Below are 18537 nucleotides of genomic sequence, written 5' to 3'. Positions count from 1 at the left end.
CCAAGTCATAGTATTTGTTCTTAGTTTACAAATTTGTGCCTCAGCCTATGCATCATTGGCTAGGCTAAGATAACAAGCTTGTATATGTTCTTATCAGTGTAATTGTCCAACATCAATTCTAACCATGCATGGACTGGATATCATCACCTTGCACCACACATAAATAAAAGTCCTATAATCAATGATCATCTATATCCAACAACCATGCCACCATAAACAAGCATACAAGCTTATAGAGAAAGCCAACCAAGTAGTACATAGCCACAACAAAGCCACATCTAGCAAACCAGCAAGCTAACATCAGGGAATAAATAAAAGTACTCAAATCCATCTACCCTTCAACTAGACCTTGCCTAGGAGGATTTGAAGGATTATTTCTCTCAGTCTTGAACAGAGGTGCTGTTCACAATCATCACAAAGAATTAAAATTCAAGTCATAGTATTTGTTCTTAGTTTACAAATTTGTGCCACGGCCTATGCATCATTGGCTAGGATAAGATAACAAGCCTATATATGTTCTTATCGGTGTAATTGTCCAACATCAAGTAGATTTAGTGTTGCAGTACTCAATACAATGCAGCTCATGCTCACCCCCAATTTCCAAATTAGAGTGCAATATTTTGCTCTACATTGCACAACTTGAACCAAAACATAGTATACCAAAGAGAAAACCAAAAAAAAAAAACTTGAACCAAGTTACCCCTTGCTGGACATAGTTCCTAGTGGAAAAGGGAATTGAAACTAAAAACATATAAGCTAATGCACCATATAAGCTAATATGCAGCATATTTTTGAACAAGTAATTTTTAACAAGTATTTTCTCTGTATTCATAGGGGGGTTATTTTTCTTTAAGTGCATACTCATATGTTATTTTTTATTTAAGTGTTTCATAGCATGAATTTCCTTCAAATGCTGGAAGTACACAAATGCATAGCTTAGCAAATATTTACTGTCTTACATTTAACCCAAATTAATCAGCAGCATAGCTTAGTATATAAATTCCAAAAACCTCTAGTGCATTCAAAATCCTCTAATGCATTTTATTTTTTCAGAGAGAATGATCATGTAAATGGGGCAGTAGCTAATCAAATTGGAAAGAAATGATTTCTTTAATTGATACATATATATACCATGGAACTATGGCTTAAATGAAATGATTTCTTTGATTTAACCAGTGCTACCTCTATATGATCATGTAACTCAACTAGCTACTACAATGTTTATACACCATAAATAGCTGGTACAATCTATCCTCTTCATGCAACTACATAACAACAACACAACCAAAAAAAATTGAGCATTGGCAACCATTTCTTCCAAACCAAACTGCCATGATAGATAATCTGACACAAATATACCAAGCAACCATTTTAATATACTCTGAGTTGTACTCCTCATATCTAAGATTAGTAGAATTGTGCCAAGCAACCATCAGTAGCCAAATTATGCCTCAGTAACCATAATCATCATGCCATTTTCATCAGATAACAGCACAATCAATTTCATCAGATAACACAAGCACAAGCACAACACCAATTCACTAATCGAGTGGGGAGGGGTAGAGGAGGCATGGGATCGAGGACAGGGGAGTGGGGAGGGGGAGAGGTTGCAGGGGAGGACAAGGGAGTGGGGAGGGGGAAAGGAGGCTCACCGAACGGCGAACGGTGTAGGTGGTGGCAGGGCTCGAACGACGGTGGCCGGAGAGGGAGGGGGCACAGGGGAGAGGGAGGGCCACAAGGGATCTCACCGACGGTGGAGCAGAGGGTGTCGAGACGGGGATCGGTGACGGAGATCAGGGCGGCGTCGGAGCCCGGCGTTGGCCGCCCCCATGCCCTCCTCGTCCTTCCCGCCGCCGTCCGCACCCTCGCCTCCGCGTCGCCATCGCCGGGTAGGGTGGAGGATTTGTGAGGGTGGGGTGGGGATTTGCGTACGGGCAGAGATATAAGGACCGGGAGCACCTTATTTTTGTGGCACATCTTCCTTGGTGCGCCACATAATGCTTTATTTTTTGTGACGCATCCACCTTGGTGCGCCACAGAATGTCTTATTTCTGTGGCGCATGTGGTCCTGTGCGCCACATAAATAGTGAAACCAATGATTGGGGCTAGCCGATTGTGGGGCCCATCTTATTTCTGTGGTGCATGCTTGTTGGTGCGCCACAAAAATAAGCTATTCCTGTGGCGCACCGTGTTTGGTGCCATCTATAGCTAGTTTCCTACTAGTGTTATCGCCTGCTTTCTTAAGAGATAGGTGCACCTTGATGTCTACGCACGCTTCTATTCCTGTAGACAGTGTTGGGCCTCCAAGAGCAGAGGTTTGTAGAACAACAGCAAGTTTCCCTTAAGTGAATCACCCAAGGTTTATCGAACTCAGGGAGGAAGAGGTCAAAGATATCCCTCTCAAGCAACCCTGCAATCACGATACAAGAAGTCTCTTGTGTCCCCAACACACCTAATACACTTGTCAGATGTATAGGTGCACTAGTTCGGCGAAGAGATAGTGAGATACAAGTAATATGGATATATATGAGCGGTAATAGCAATCTGAATAAAATATGGCAGCGAGCAAACATGCAACAGAACAGTAAATAAACGGAGATTCGATGTGTGGAAACAAGGCCTAGGGATCCTACTTTCACTAGTGGACACTCTCAACAATGATCACATAATAAAACCACTCTACACTCTCTTGTTGGATGACAAACACCATTAATTGTGTAGGGCTACAAGAGCACCTCAATGCCGGAGTTAACAAGCTCCACAACATTCGATGTTCATATTTAAGTAACCTTAGAGTGCATGATAGACCAACACAATTATACCGAGTACCAACATAACATACACACTGTCAACAACAGCTATGAAAGGGGGAATAGATTGCATCAATACCATCATAGTAATAGTTAACTTCATAATCTACAAGAGATCACAATCATAGCTTATACCAAGTACCACATGATGCACACACTGTCAACATTACATCATCGAGGAGGAATAAACTACTTTAATAACATCACTAGAGTAGCACATAGATGATATTCAACTAGATCACAAAGAGAGAGATGAACCGCATAGGTACGGTAGAGCCCTCAGCCTCGGGGGTGAACTACTCCCTCCTCATCATGGGAGACAGCGATGGCGATGAAGATGGCGGTGGAGTCGATGAAGATGGCTCTGGGGGCAATTCCCCGTCCCGGCAGGGTGCCGGAACAGAGACTTCTGTCCCCCGAATTGGAGTTTCGCGATGGCGGCGGCTCTGGAAGGTTTTCTGGTGTTTCGTCAATCCGTGCCGAAGATTTAGGTCAGGACGGCTTAAATAGGCGGAGAGTCGGAGTCGGAAGGGGTATGGGGCCCCTCACAGTAGGGGGCGCCCCCCCTAGGCCGCGCCGCCATGTTGTGTCACCGCCTCGTGGCCCCACTTCGTAATCTCTTCGGTGCTCTGGAAGCTTCCGGGAAAAATAAGGTTCTGGGCGTTGATTTCGTCCAATTCTGAGAATATTTCCTTACTAGGATTTCTGAAACCAAAAACATCAGAAAATAGGAACTGGCACTTCGGCATCTCATCAATAGGTTAGTTCCAGAAAACACATAAAATCATCATAAAATGTGAACAAAACATGTAGGTATTGTCATAAAACAAGCATGGAACATCAGAAATTATAGATACGTTGGAGACGTATCAGCATCCTCAAGCTTAGTTCCTACTCGTCCTCGAGTAGGTAAACGATAAAAAGAATAATTTCTGAAGTGACATGCTACTTACATAATATTGATCATACTATTGTAAAGCATATGAGATGAATGAAGTGATTCAAAGCAACGGTAAAGACAATGAGTAAACAACTGAACCATATAGCAAAGACTTTTCATGAATAGTACTTTCAAGACAAGCATCAATAAGTCTTGCATAGGAGTTAACTCATAAAGCAAAAAATTCAAAGTAAAGGCATTGAAGCAACACAAAGGAAGATTTAAGTTTCAGCGGTTGCTTTCAACTTTCAACATACATATCTCATGGATAATTGTCAACATAAAGCAATATAACAAGTGCAATAAGTAAACATGTAAGAATCAATGCACAGTTAACACAAGTGTTTGCTTCTAAGATGGAAAGAAGTAGGTAAACTGACTCAACATAAAGTAGAAGAATGGCCCTTCGCAGAGGAAAGCATGGATTGCTATATTTGTGCTAGAGCTTTTATTTTGAAAACAAGAAACAATTTTGTCAATGGTAGTAATAAAGCATATGTGTTATGTATAAGACATCCTATAAGTTGCAAGCCTCATGCATAGATTACCAATAGTGCCCGCACCTTGTCCTAATTAGCTTGGATTTACATGGATTATCATTGCATAACATATGTTTTAACCAAGTATCACAAAGGGGTACCTCTATGCCGCCTGTACAAAGGTCTAAGGAGAAAGCTCGCATTGGATTTCTCGCTTTTGATTATTCTCAACTTAGACATCCATACCGGGACAACATAGACAACAGATAATGGACTCCTCTTTAATGCATAAGCATTCAACAACAGATAATATTCTCATAAGAGATTGAGGATTGTTGTCCAAACTGAAACTTCCACCATGGGTCATGGCTTTAGTTAGCGGCCCAATGTTCTTCTCTAACAATATGCATACTCAAACCATTCAACTCATGATAAATCACCCTTACTTCAGACAAGACGAACATGCATAGCAACTCACATGATATTCAACAAAGTGTAATAGTTGATGGTGTCCCCAGAAACATGGTTACCGCTCAACAAGCAACTTATAAGAAATAAGATACATAAGTACATATTCAATACCACAATAGTTTTTAAGCTATTTTTCCCATGAGCTATATATTGCAAAGACTAAGGAATGAAATTTTAAAGGTAGCACTCAAGCAATTTACTTTGGAATGGCAGAGAAATACCATGTAGTAGGTAGGTATGGTGGACACAAATGGCATAGTGTTTGGCTCAAGGATTTGGATGCACGAGAAGTATTCCCTCTCAATACAAGGCTTAGGCTAGCAAGGTTGTTTGAAGCAAACACAAGTATGAACCGGTACAGCAAAACTTACATAAGAACATATTGCAAGCATTATAAGACTCTACACTGTCTTCCTTGTTGTTCAAACCCTCACCAGAAAATATCTAGACTTTAGAGAGACCAATCATGCAAACCAAATTTTAACAAGCTCTATGTATTTCTTCATTAATAGGTGCAAGGTACATGATGCAAGAGCTTAAACATGATCTATATGAGCACAACAATTGCCAAGTATCAAATTATTCAAGACATCATACCAATTACCACATGCAGCATTTTCTGTTTCCAACCATATAACAATGAATGAAGCAGTTTCAACCTTCGCCATGAACATTAAAAGTAAAGCTAAGAACACCAGTGTTCACATGAACAAGCGGAGAGTGTCTCTCTCCCACACAAGCATGAATTTATTCAGAGAATGAAAATAACAAAACGAAAATAAAAGCACACAGACGCTCCAAGTAAAGTACATAAGATGTGACGGAATAAAAATATAGTTTCACTAGAGGTGACCTGATAAGTTGTCGATGAAGAAGGGGATGCCTTGGGCATCCCCAAGCTTAGATGATTGAGTCTTCTTGAAATATGCAGGTATGAACCACGGGGGCATCCCCAAGCTTAGAGTTTTCACTCTCCTTGATCATATTGTATCATCCTCCTCTCTTGATCCTTGAAAACTTCCTCCACACCAAACTCAAAACAAACTCATTAGAGGGTTAGTGCATAATCAAAAATTCACATGTTCAGAGGTGACACAATCATTCTTAACACTTCTGGACATTGCACAAAGCTACTGAAAGTCAATGGAACAAAGAAATCCATCCAACATAGCAAAAGAAGCAATGCGAAATAAAAGGCAGAATCTGTCAAAACAGAATAGTCCGTACAGACGAATTTTTTAGAGGCACCAGACTTGCTCAGATGAAAATGCTCATATTGAATGAAAGTTGCGTACATATCTGAGGATCACTCACGTAAATTGGCAGATTTTTCTGAGTTACCTACAGAGAATACTACTCAAATTCATGACAGGCAGAAATCTGTTTCTGCGCAGTAATCCAAATCTAGTATCAACCTTACTATCAAAGACTTTACTTGGCACAACAATGTAATAAAACAAAGATAAGGAGAGGTTGCTACAGTAATAACAACTTCCAAGACTCAAATATAAAATAAAAGTGTTGTAGTAAAATAAACACATGGGTTATCTCCCGAGAAGTGCTTTCTTTATAGCCATTAAGATGGGCTCAGTGATTTTAATGATGCACTGATACGTCCAAAACGTATCTGCTTTCCCGAACACTTTTGCTATTGTTTTGCCTCTAATTTGTGTATTTTGGATACAACTAACACGGACTAACGCTGTTTTCAGCAGAATTGCTCTGGTGTCTCGTTTTTGTGCAGAAATCCAACTTTCAGGAAAATCCCCGGAATTTATGTCGAAGGTCTTATTTTTCCAGAAGAATTACGGATCCAGAAGGGCAAGCCAGGTGGAGGCCCGAGGCCCCCACACACTAGGCCAGCGCGGCCCAGGAGGGGGGCGCGCCACCCTAGCGTGTGGCCCCCTCGGCTGCCTGATATGTCTCCAACGTATCGATAATTTCTTATGTTCCATGCTACTTTATTGATGATATCTACATGTTTTATGCATACTTTATGTCATATTTATGCATTTTCCGGCACTAACCTATTAACGAGATGCCGAAGAGCCAGTTGCTGTTTTTGGTTTCAGAAATCCTAGTAAGGAAATATTCTCGGAATTGGACGAAATCAATGCCCAGGATCTTATTTTTCCACGAAGCTTCCAGAAGTCCGGGGAGGAAACGAAGTGGGGCGACGAGGCGCCCACACGCTAGGGCGGCGCGGCCCAAGCCCTGGTCGCGCCAGCCTGCTGTGTGGGGCCCTCGTGGCGCCCCCTGACCTATCTCCTCCGCCTACTTAAGCCTTCGTCGATAATAACTCCAGTACCGAGAGCCACGATACGGAAAACCTTCCAGAGACGCCGCCGCCGCCAATCCCATCTCGGGGGGATTCAGGAGATCGCCTCCGGCACCCTGCCGGAGAGGGGAATCATCTCCCGGAGGACTCTTCACCGCCATGGTCGCCTCCGGAGTGATGAGTGAGTAGTTCACCCCTGGACTATGGGTCCATAGCAGTAGCTAGATGGTCGTCTTCTCCTAATTGTGCTATCATTGTTGGATCTTGTGAGCTGCCTAACATGATCAAGATCATCTATCTGTAATGCTACATGTTGTGTTTGTTGGGATCCGATGAATATGGAATACTATGCTATGTTGATTATCAATCTATTATCTATGTGTTGTTTATGATCTTGCATGCTCTCCGTTACTAGTAGAGGCTCTGGCCAAGTTTTTGCTTGTAACTCCAAGAGGGAGTATTTATGCTCGATAGTGGGTTCATGCCTCCATTAAATCTGGGACAAGTGATGAGAAAGTTCTAAGGTTGTGGATGTGTTGTTGCCACTAGGGATAAAACATCGATGCTATGTCTAAGGATGTATGTGTTGATTACATTACGCACCATACTTAATGCAATTGTCTGTTGTTTGCAACTTAATACTGGAGGGGGTTCGGATGATAACCTGAAGGTGGACTTTTTAGGCATAGATGCATGCTGGATAGCGGTCTATGTACTTTGTCGTAATGCCCAATTAAATCTCACACTACTCATCATAACATGTATGTGCATGGTCATGCCCTCTTTATTTGTCAATTGCCCAACTGTAATTTGTTCACCCAACATGCTATTTCTTATGGGAGAGACACCTCTAGTGAACTGTGGACCCCGGTCCATTCTTTTAATCGAATACAATCTACTGCAATACTTGTTTTACTGTTTTCTGCAAACAATCATCAAACGCACTATACATCTAATCCTTTGTTACAGCAAGCCGGTGAGATTGACAACCTCACTGTTACGTTGGGACAAAGTACTTTTGTTGTGTTGTGCAGGTTCCACGTTGGCGCCGGAATCCCTGGTGTTGCGCCGCACTACACTCCGCCGCCATCAACCTTCAACGTGCTTCTTGACTCCTACTGGTTCGATAAACCTTGGTTTCTTACTGAGGGAAACTTACTGCTGTACGCATCACACCTTCCACTTGGGGTTCCCAACGGTCGCGTGCTGTACGCGTGTCACTGCCCTCTGACGCCCTCCTTTGGACTACTTAAAGGTTTCGATCTAAAAACACGAGGGGGGAAGTCGAAGTCGCCAGAAACCTCCCAGTACACCGCCACCGTCGCGAAACTCCATCTCGGGACCAGAAACTCCGTTCTGGCACTCCGTCGGGACGGGGAATTGGAGGAGATCATCACCATCATCACCACCGACGCCTCTCCATTTGACCAACAATGTTTCCCCCATCCATGTGTGAGTAATTCCCCCGCTGTAGGCTGAATGTTGAGGGGATAACCCCCGGTATGCCAAAGGCATGCCAAACCGGATGGTTTGAGCCATCGAGATACCGGTTTAATGTTCTTGCCGGAAGCCTAGTAGGAATCCGGGAGAGCAAGGCTAAGCCGGTATCCCCAAAGGGGTATGCCGGGACCCGGTATAAAAGATACCGGAAAGGAGAGCCTGTCGGCAGGACTGGTCAAAGATTCTCTTCAGAGCAAGAAGACAAGGATGAGCTAAGCCAAGTAACTTTATTCAGAGCCCTGGCGCCAAAGAGAGAGGTGACGGAGAAAGAAGCTGGGGGACGTCAGCTTCTATGATAAAAGAAGGCCCCGGTGTCATCTATGATTAAAGTAGCTTTGTACAGTAGCGATTAAAGTAGCTTTGTACAAGAACTCAGAAAGTAGTTTGTCCAGTCAAAGATGCCATTAGGGTTTCTTGCAGTGTAAGCCACCCTCTCCCCTATATAAGGAGAGGGGGCAGCCCATCTTCACGGGCAAGTATGTACGCGTGTATGTAGGAAGGCAGAGCCTGTAACTCGTGTGAATCTATGAACATGGTGATCTAGAGGGAGTTCTTCCTTGTGTCTTTCTTCTTCAACCTCTGGCCTTGGCCAAGTTCTTGAGGAAACCATCCGGAATCTCTTCCCACCTGATCGCAAACCCTCCCCCGAATCCTCTTGCGTCCATTCGGCCCCAATCTAAGCCATCCTATGGCATCTGCTCGTTCACCACGACGACAGTTGGCGCCCACCGTGGGGCATGAAGTGGCGCTTGATGGAGTTCACATTCGGGCGGGCGTTCTCGAGATCTCCGGCGAGCGTACGGTGTCCGCGTTGGTGCAGAGCATCTACGCCATGGACTTCATCAACGACAACGCGGGCTGCTTCGCCAACGGCGGCGTCTTCCCAAGAACGGCCGCATCATCGAGTTCGGCAGCCATCGCGTCTACTTCGGCACCGTCCCCGTGCGCCAGCGCCTCTCGCCGGTGCTGGTGGCACCGGACCCGCCAAGATGGCTCTGTGCTGGCCGCGCCGCCGGCAGCGTCGAGGTAATGATGACCGGTGTGGCTGGTGCAGGAAAGGAGGTTGCGGCTGAAGGTGCCGGTCGCGCGGTTTCGACCCGTGCGGCTAAGCCACCGCTGGAGCGCGGCGCAGCGCAGCGGGAGCATCATCCGCGCCACCGGAGACACCGCTCCAGGCGGCGATGAACGTCCTCGCCACCCCCATCGCGCGTAACATCGATCCGGCAGCGGCTCGGCGGAGCTGGAGGCGCAGCGCCGAAGATCTTTGGAGAGCGGCAAGGACATCGTCGGGGCGCAGCGAGCTGAACCTAACCGTACGTGAGTATAACGCTGCCCATGGCTTTGCTTCGTTAGCGCGCATGCTGCTAGGATGCCGGAAAACCGGCTAAAAGCTCGCAACCTAGATCAAGATTTGCGCAAAGAGATTCTTACCGGCAAGAGCGCCTCGCATCTGTTAGCATCGTGGAAAAGCCTAAGTATAGCAGCCCGGATAAAACTATAAAAGCTGCTAAGGCCGTCAGAGAGCTGTGCGAGTCGCTTTCCGGAGAGGCTTTGGTAAAGCAGCAAGAGCGTGTTAGAGAGCTGCTGGAAACCATTGAGCAACAAAATGCTGAGCAGCTGGCTAAGCCAGAACAAGGCAGCGGCCTCAAAATCCGCGCGTTCAACAAAGAATGCCGGTAGCAAATCCCATGGGCAGGCTTCGTCCCCCATCCGGATAGAAGGAGAGAAAAAGAAGTGAATGCGCAGCAGATGATCGTGTACGATCCGGTTCTTGCCGGAAAGCAACAAGCCGGGCAACACGATGCCGGTAGAAAAAGCCAAGGGGCAGAGCGAGGCTACGCCGCAGGCTATGCCGGAAACAATCATGCCGGTAGATATGAGACCGGGCAAAACTATCGAGCTGCAAGGGCAGCGTACGAGGAGGAGGAAATAGATCCCCCAAGGTATCGGCAGGCAAGGGCCGCGATGCCGGAATGTCACGATGAAGCCGATTCCACGAGACCGGCAGCATACCGGAACCCATTGGGAGAACGCCTGGGAGAGAGATACTTACCGGAACGGGATGCGAGGCACCGTCTGGATAGAGTATACTTGTCAGAAATGATCGAGGAGGAAGGTCCTCCAGGTCCAAAGTGTTTTGGCCCAAGGATCATGAAAGAAAAACCACCGATTCGCAACTTTATGTTGCCCCGTGACACAAAGACGTATGACGGCACCACGAAGCCGGAAGATTGGCTCGCGGATTACGTGACCGCGTATACGTTGCCGGCGGTGGAGGAACCGTAGCAGAGGAGGAAACCGGCGTTGGGCCGTGAGGATCATACCATCGTTTTGGTTGGACCGGCAAGAATCGCTAAACAACTTGCCGGCAGGAAGCATAAATGGCTGGCTGGATTTTGAGGAGGCCTTTGTGAGCAATTTCAGCAGCACCTATCGTAGGCCAAACAGGCCGCGGCAACTTGCTCTGTGCGTGCAGCGCCGAACGAAACAGACCGGGATTATCTAGCCCGGTGGAACACCACAAGGAACTCCTGTGAGGGGGTGATCGAGGCACAAGCCATTGCTTGGTTTAGCAAAGGATGCGAGAAGAGGTTCACCGTTGTGGCAAAAGTTGCAGCGCAACATGCCGACAACGTTGGCGAGATGATACGTGTGGCGGATAGCTATGCGTTGGGAGACCCAACGCAACCGGCAAAGGTCTAACCGGAGCCGGAACAGCTGCGCCACGAACAACACCGGGACAACCGGAATAACAAAAGAAGGGAAGATTTTCCGGATCGAAGGTACGGTCCGCAGCAAGTTGCTTCTTTGTGCAGGAAAACTTTGAGGCCAGCGACAGCCGAGAGGCAAAAACCGGATCGCAGCCATGGGCGGGTCCTAAGAAACAATGGGTGGAAAAGAAACCCTGGGTCCAGAAGAAGAACTGGCAAGAACCCGCGAAATACACCATGGAAGCTGCCATGGATCAACCTTGCCGGTGGCACACGCCGAATCCGGCACATCCGTCAAACCATCTGACGAAGGATTGTACCTGGACCAAGTACTTGATGCAAAAAGGAACAGTGAAAGATGCGCGGCCACCGCAAGACATGCCGCGGCAGCAACAACAGCTACCGCCACCACCACCACTTACCGGGGCAAACGCCTTACCGGTGCAGCCAAACCGCAGCGTATCAGCAAGTTAACCGGGTGGAGCAAAATGATAACCAGCCACCTCCACCGGCACCTTTAGGCCGGAATGTTTACGAAGATCCGCATCTGTGCTGTGTTGTCTTTGTCACTGAGCCAACGGACCGGCAAAGTGTACACCGGCGCTCCATGGAGGTCAATGCTGTGATGCCGGCGGCTCAAGTACATGATGTGGTCCAATCAGGAAATTACCTGGTCATCCAAGGATCACCCGAAGATCATGCCGAATCCGGGTGGATATGCTCTTGTTGTGGACCCGATCATGAAAGGGCCGCAAACTCGAGTGAAGTTCAGCAAGGTGCTGATAGACAATGGCAGTAGCATCAACATCATGTACAAGCACACCATGCAAACGCTGGGCATAACAGAAAACATGCTTCAGCCAACGCGCACAACGTTCCATGGGATCGTCCCTGGCTTGTCCTGTGCCCCGATAGGAAAAGTTCGGGTGGACGTGGCATTTGGAGGACGTGACAATTGCCGGGTGGAAAATCTGGAGTTTGAGGTGGTGGATCCGGACAGTCCCTACCATGCATTGTCGGGAGACCGGCGTTATTGCTTTCATGGCCACCACTCATACGGCTTACCTCAAGATGAAGATGCCGGCACCTCGTGGGCCATTGACTATGGTGGGAAACTATAAGATCTCACTGGAAACTGCATCTGCCGGATCAAACTTAGCAGAATCGCTGGTGATCGCGGAGGAAAAGAAAAGAATGCAGACAGCTGTTGCGCTGGCTCAATCCTCACAAATGAGTTTGGCGGCAATGAGTGAAAACATGGGCACACCGGCATTCAAGCCAACCAATGAAACAAAGAACATTGTGCTGGATCCGGCTTACCCAGAGCGCACCGTTCGTATCGGCGCCGGCCTTGATCAAGCATAGGAAAGCGCGCTCGTCGGCTTCCTCCGTGAGAATCGGAATATCTTTGCCTGGTCAATCGATGATTTGGTAGGTGTTCCGAGGGAGCTGGCTGAGCACTCTCTAAACGTCCGGAAAGATGCCAAGCCGGTGCGGCAACCACTGCGTCGGTTCGCTGAAGACAGAAGAAAGATCATAGGAGAAGAAGTAACCAAGCTGCTTGTTGCCGGATTCATTGTGGAGGTCACGCACACAGAGTGGCTGGCCAATCCGGTAATGGTTGAAAAGAAGAAAGATGAGAACACTGGAGGCAAAGCTCCGAAGGTGTGGCGCATGTGCATCGACTACACCAACCTGAACAAGGCTTGCCCAAGAGATCCTTTTCCTTTGCCACGAATCGATCAAGTGATTGATTCAACTACTGGGTGTGAGTTGTTGTCCTTCCTGGATGCCTATTCCGGTTTCCACCAAATTCCCTTAAAAAAGGAAGATCAAATAAAAACTGCGTTCATTACCCCGCACGGGGCTTATTGCTATGTCACTATGCCTTTTGGGTTGCGCAACGCTGGTGCAACGTACCAGCGCTGTATGCAAAAATGCTTGTTTGATCAAATTGGAAAAAATGTGCAAGTCTATGTGGATGACATCGTGATAAAAACTAAGGTAAAAAACACTTTAATCGATGACATCCGGCAAACATTCGATAACCTAAGGCGGTTCCGGATGAAACTCAATCCGGCAAAATGTACCTTTGGTGTCCCCGCCGGCAAGCTGCTCGGTTTCCTGGTTTCAAGCCGGGGCATAGAGGTTAATCCGGTAAAGATCCGGGCGATAGAAAGAATGGCTATCCCTCGAGAGTTAAAAGATGTGCAAAAGTTTACCGGAAGCTTGGCATCGCTGAGCCGGTTTGTAAGCAGGTTGGGAGAAAAAGCTCGCCACTCTATGCTCTCATGAAGAAATCGACACGTTCGTCTGGACCCCTCGAGTGGGCACGCAGCGTTTAAGGAGCTAAAAACGATGCTAGCCACAAGACCCATAAGGCTTCACCTCTAGAAAGGGAGCCTATGTCGTTATACATAGCAGCAACAAACCGGGTTGTGAGTGTAGTGGTTGTGGTTGAAAGAGAAGAGGAAGAAAAAACCGTCCAGCGGCCGGGATCCTTCTTGAGCGGGGTGCTGTCCCTCTCAAAACAAAACTACCCTCACTTCCGAGAAAATGACTTATGGCGTGTACATGGCCGCCACAAAACTCAAGCACTACTTTGAGGAGCACCCCATGAAGGTGGTGAGTGAAGCACCAATTTCCGACATCATGTGCAACAAAGATGCCAGCGGCGGATTGCAAAATGGGCGATCCGGATATCACCGTACGTGCCGGTATATGAAAGAAGAGATGCCATAAAATCACAGGCTTTGGCTGATTTCCTTGTTGATTGGGCGGAGATGCAATACAAACCGCCGGATCGTAGGATAGAATACCGGAAGATGCACTTTGATGGATCTAAGCTCAAGGAAGGTCTAGGTGCCGGTGTGGTGCTTACTTCACCAAAAGGAGACCACCTCCGGTATGTTTTGCAAGTACATTTCAGGGCATCGAACAATGTCGCTGAATATGAAGCTTTGATCCATGGGCTTAAGGTCGCAAAAGAAATCGGTGCACACCGGATCATTTGCTATGGCGATTCAGACCTTGTGGTACACAGCAGTTGCTCGTGAGATTGGGATGCAAAAGACGCCAACATGGCCTCGTACCGGTTTCACGTGCAAAAGATTGCCGGATTCTTCGAAGGATGTGAGTTTCACCATGTGCCGCGAGCAGAAAATGAAGCCGCGGATGCTTTGTCCAAGTTGGGCTCATCTAGGCAAGAAATGCCTCCCTAATAGCTTTGGCTCACCTAAGAGTGCCATCGATCAAGCCGAGCCCGGAATCGAATCAATTTTTTGAACGTAGTCACACGTAGTACCCATGGATATCTATTAAGGGAACCCGGGGACTGCTCCGGCAAGCTCGGGACTGCTCCGGTAGGCTCGGGACCGCTGTACCCATACCGGAAGAAACGATGCTGGTAGATAGCATGGAGATAGATGCACCGGTGTTTTTGGTTCGAGAAATACCATCATGGGTTAAACCTATTAAGGAATTCCTGATCAGCGGCACCTTGCCGGCCGACGAAAATGAATCAAGGAGGATACAAAGAAGGTCCAAAGCTTACACATTCATCAATGGTGAGGTGTACAAGAGAAGCGTTACCGGTGTCCTTCAAAGATGTGTGGAACCGGAGGAAGGAAAAGAAATGCTTGAGGAAATTCACCAAGGAGAATGTGGGCATCATGCTTCATCAAGGGCTTTGGTAGCAAAAGTATTCCGGCATGGGTTCTATTGGCCCACTGCTTTGGAGGACGCCGAGGATTTGGTAAGAAAATGCAACGGCTGCCGAGGTACGCCAAGCAAAACCATACCCCAAAGATCCGGTTTAAAGACAATACCGCTAACATGGCCATTCGCTGTTTGGTGCCTTGACATGGTTGGACCATTCAAAACTGCAAGAAGCAGCATGACTCACATCTTGGTCATGGTGGATAAGTTCACCAAGTGGCTGGAAGTAAAACCTATCGCAAAGTGTGATGGGCATACAGCTGTGAAATTCTTGAAAGATGTCATTTTGCGGTATGGATACCCGCACGCATCATCACCGATAACGGAACCAACTTTGCTCAAGGTGAGTTCAAAGGTTCTGTGAAGAAAAGAACATCCGGTTGGATTTGTGCTCGATGGCACATCCACAGGGCAATGGCCAAGTAGAAAGAATGAATGCCTTGGTGCTTTCCGGTATCAAGCCTAGACTCATTGATGCGGTGGAAAAGTCACCGGGATGTTGGCTCGATGAGCTACCATCGCATCTTGTGGAGTATAAGAACAACTCCAAACCGGTCTACCGGATACACTCCCTTCTTCATGGTTTATGGAGCGAAGCGGTGATACCAACCGATATCATCCATGATTCACCAAGGGTACAGCTCTATACTGAGGAAGAGTTCAATGAGGCCATAGAAAACGATGTGGACTTGCTAGAAGAAGCAAGAGAGCTGGCTTTGGCAAGAACAGCCATTTACCAAAGAAACCTAAGACGCTATCATAACCGGAAGGTTAACCCAAGAGTTTTCCGGGAAGGAGATCTTGTACTTCGCACAGTGCAACAGATCGAAGGCCGGCATAAGCTTTTGCCACCGTGGGAAGGTCCCTTCATTGTAAGCAAGGTGCTTCACAATGATGCATACTACTTGATAGATGCACAGAATGGAAGAAAGGAAAGGCGGACAGGTCCGGCGAGGAGAGCAAGCGTCCATGGAACGTAGCTCATGTTGCGTCCTTTCTACTCTTGAAGTGGTGGTGTAAGAAGTTCCTTTTTGTACCTTATATGCTATGAATAAAAGATGCCGGAACCTTGAGTGAATCTCGGGACTACCCCAACTTAAGTTGCATGTAACTTGTCTATTTTTTCAGTTTACCGGTTGCTTATTGAATGTTTTTTCTTTCCGGTTTAGTAGTGTGCTAAATCCTACCGGAGTCTTCGACTCTGCTGCTGTCCGCAAACCGGCTTCATGGCAAGCAAGATAAACCGGTAGGGGATAAGCACATGAACTGCGAAAAGGGAGAGCAGGAAAGAACAATCTGAAAAATTTAATTAACCCCGGTTAAACCGGTTTTTTGCAAAATTTCAAAGTTATTTCTAAGTTCAAGAAGATGCTTGTTTGGTGAAAGAACCTTGTGCTCATACGCCAAAGAACGCCCAGAGAAGGCAGGCAGAGCCAAGGCAAAAGAACCAAGTATGCATCAAATTGGATGCGGAGGCAATTGAGAAATCTTTGCGGTGCGGTGATAAAAGCGGAACCAAAAGCAAAATATGCTAAGGCAAACTCATAAGTACGTCGCTACCGGTATAACGTACCGGCAGGAAATGTTGGAGCACAACCACAAGCAAACTTAAGTTTTACTTCAGAATCCCCGGCAGTCCGGTGCAGAATTTGCGTATATTGTCTTAAAGCAACAGGACCAACGGATATAATGAGCAAACACTTCAAAGGAAATCATCATGCAGCAGGGGCTTCCGGAGGAGCATCGCCGGCACCAGCATCGCCCAGGACCTCTTCTTCGGCTTCACCCTCCTCCTCGTCGAGATAATCCGTGACGCCAGGAGGGGGAGGGATGAAGGTGCGCATGTCGGCATACTCCGCGATGCGGTACGCGCGATCCTGCCGCTTGGCGGAGAGGATCGGGTCCAGATCCGTTTCGCGCCTTCGCGCACGCCGCAAGGGCGTCCGATTGAGCTCCGGGTACCAGGAGCAGGCGACGCGGAGGGCGGAGTCCGCTCCAGCGCGGGCAGCAGAGCACTGCCACTCGCGGATCCTCCTGCCGGCACCTTTCAGACGGTCGTTGATGAGGGAGAAGGTGTCCGGCACCTCCTCGCCAGGCCATAAAGTCCTGTATAGCTGGGTAGCTACATCAGGGATGTCCGAAAGATTGCGGTCTATGCAGCGCATATGGGACACCCGCGCGTTAAGCGCGACCAGATGGTCCTTGGGCGTCCATGGCACGGTAAGATCCGCTTGGCCTTTGTCCTTGCGCTGCGCGTCGACCTTCTTGACGGCATACCTCTGCGAGTCCGGAAAGAGGCCTGTGCAAAGAAAGAAAAAGCTTAAGGAAAAGAGTCCGGAAGAAAAAGAGACCGGAAGAAAAAGAGACCGGAAGAAAAAGAGACCGGAGAGAAAAGAATCCGGAAGAAGAGAGACCGGACGGAAAGATAGCGGAAACAAAAATGGGGTCGAAGGAAAAAAGGCTCGTATGCAGTAGTCAAAGTGTAAAAGAAAACAACTTACGGAGGGCAAGTGTGTCGGTCTGCAGGATCAGCTGATCGCACTCCTTGTGCCCCTCCTCCGGCCCCGCGCGGCCTTCTCCTCGGCACCCTTCCGGCCTTGGTCATCTCCTCCAGCTCTGCCCGCAACACCACGGTGGCATTGCAGCATTCTCCGAGCCTCGTCCAACTTGGCCGCTGCGGTCACTTCAGCGGCCTTGAGGGCCTTGGCGTGGTCAAGCCCCGCCTGAATCAATCGAGACTTGAGCTCCTGGTAGCTGGTCTTGAGGGCGTTCAGCTCCTCCCCGGTGCCGCCGGTGAGCTCATCCTTCTCCCCGTAATCGGAAAAATGAGTGTTAGCAAGGTTACACTAGTAAACCGAAAAGAAACCAAGTTCAAAGGACAAAGGAAAAAATAGTACGTTGGGCCGTGGCGAGCTGCTCCTTGAGAGCATCGATGGAAGCTTCCGGGATCACCGTTGAACAGAAATTGTAAATATCACAAGGAAAAGAGGTTTCCGGTAGCAAAGATGCCGGTGAAACGAAAACTTACCTTGGCACTTGTCATGTGCCTCAGCGAGCTCCCGGTGCTCCCATAAAAGCTCCTCGAAGAGGGCCTTCCGAGTGTCAGCGGTGACCTGTTCAAGAAAAAGAAGAAATAAGGTAAAGTTTTGCGCTAAGAACAAAGTTCTTAACCCGAAACTCGGGGACTGGCAGTGCCGGTTTTGCGTTTCTAAGTTAAGTTTTGCGCTAAGAACAAAGTTCTTAACCCGAAACTCGGGATCGGGCAAGGCCGGTTTTGCGCATTTCTAAGGTAAATTATGTGTTAAGAAGAAGATGTTTAACCCGAAACTCGGGATCGCGGTGCCGGTTTTGCGCTAAAAACTTAAGTTAAGTTTTGCGCTAAGAGCTGCGCTCTCACCACAAAACTCGGGACCGGGAAGATAGACAAGAGAGAAACCGGCATGAAACTAAGGAAAAGATAAAGCAGAACCGAAACGAAGAAACCGGCAAAGGTTGAAAGTTAATAGAACATACCGTCGATTGTTCGTGGAATCGTACCACGCGCTGTCAAGCTCTTTTACGGCAGCCCGGAGCCGCATGAAGTGCTCCTCGTAACACCGATCCCCGACAGGATCGGGTGCCGGCAGCCGAT

Source organism: Lolium perenne, chromosome 1 (assembly GCF_019359855.2).
Source record: "Lolium perenne isolate Kyuss_39 chromosome 1, Kyuss_2.0, whole genome shotgun sequence".
Taxonomy (NCBI): domain Eukaryota; kingdom Viridiplantae; phylum Streptophyta; class Magnoliopsida; order Poales; family Poaceae; genus Lolium; species Lolium perenne.
The sequence above is the reverse complement of the archived record's forward strand: the minus strand, read 5'-3'. Positions refer to the sequence as shown.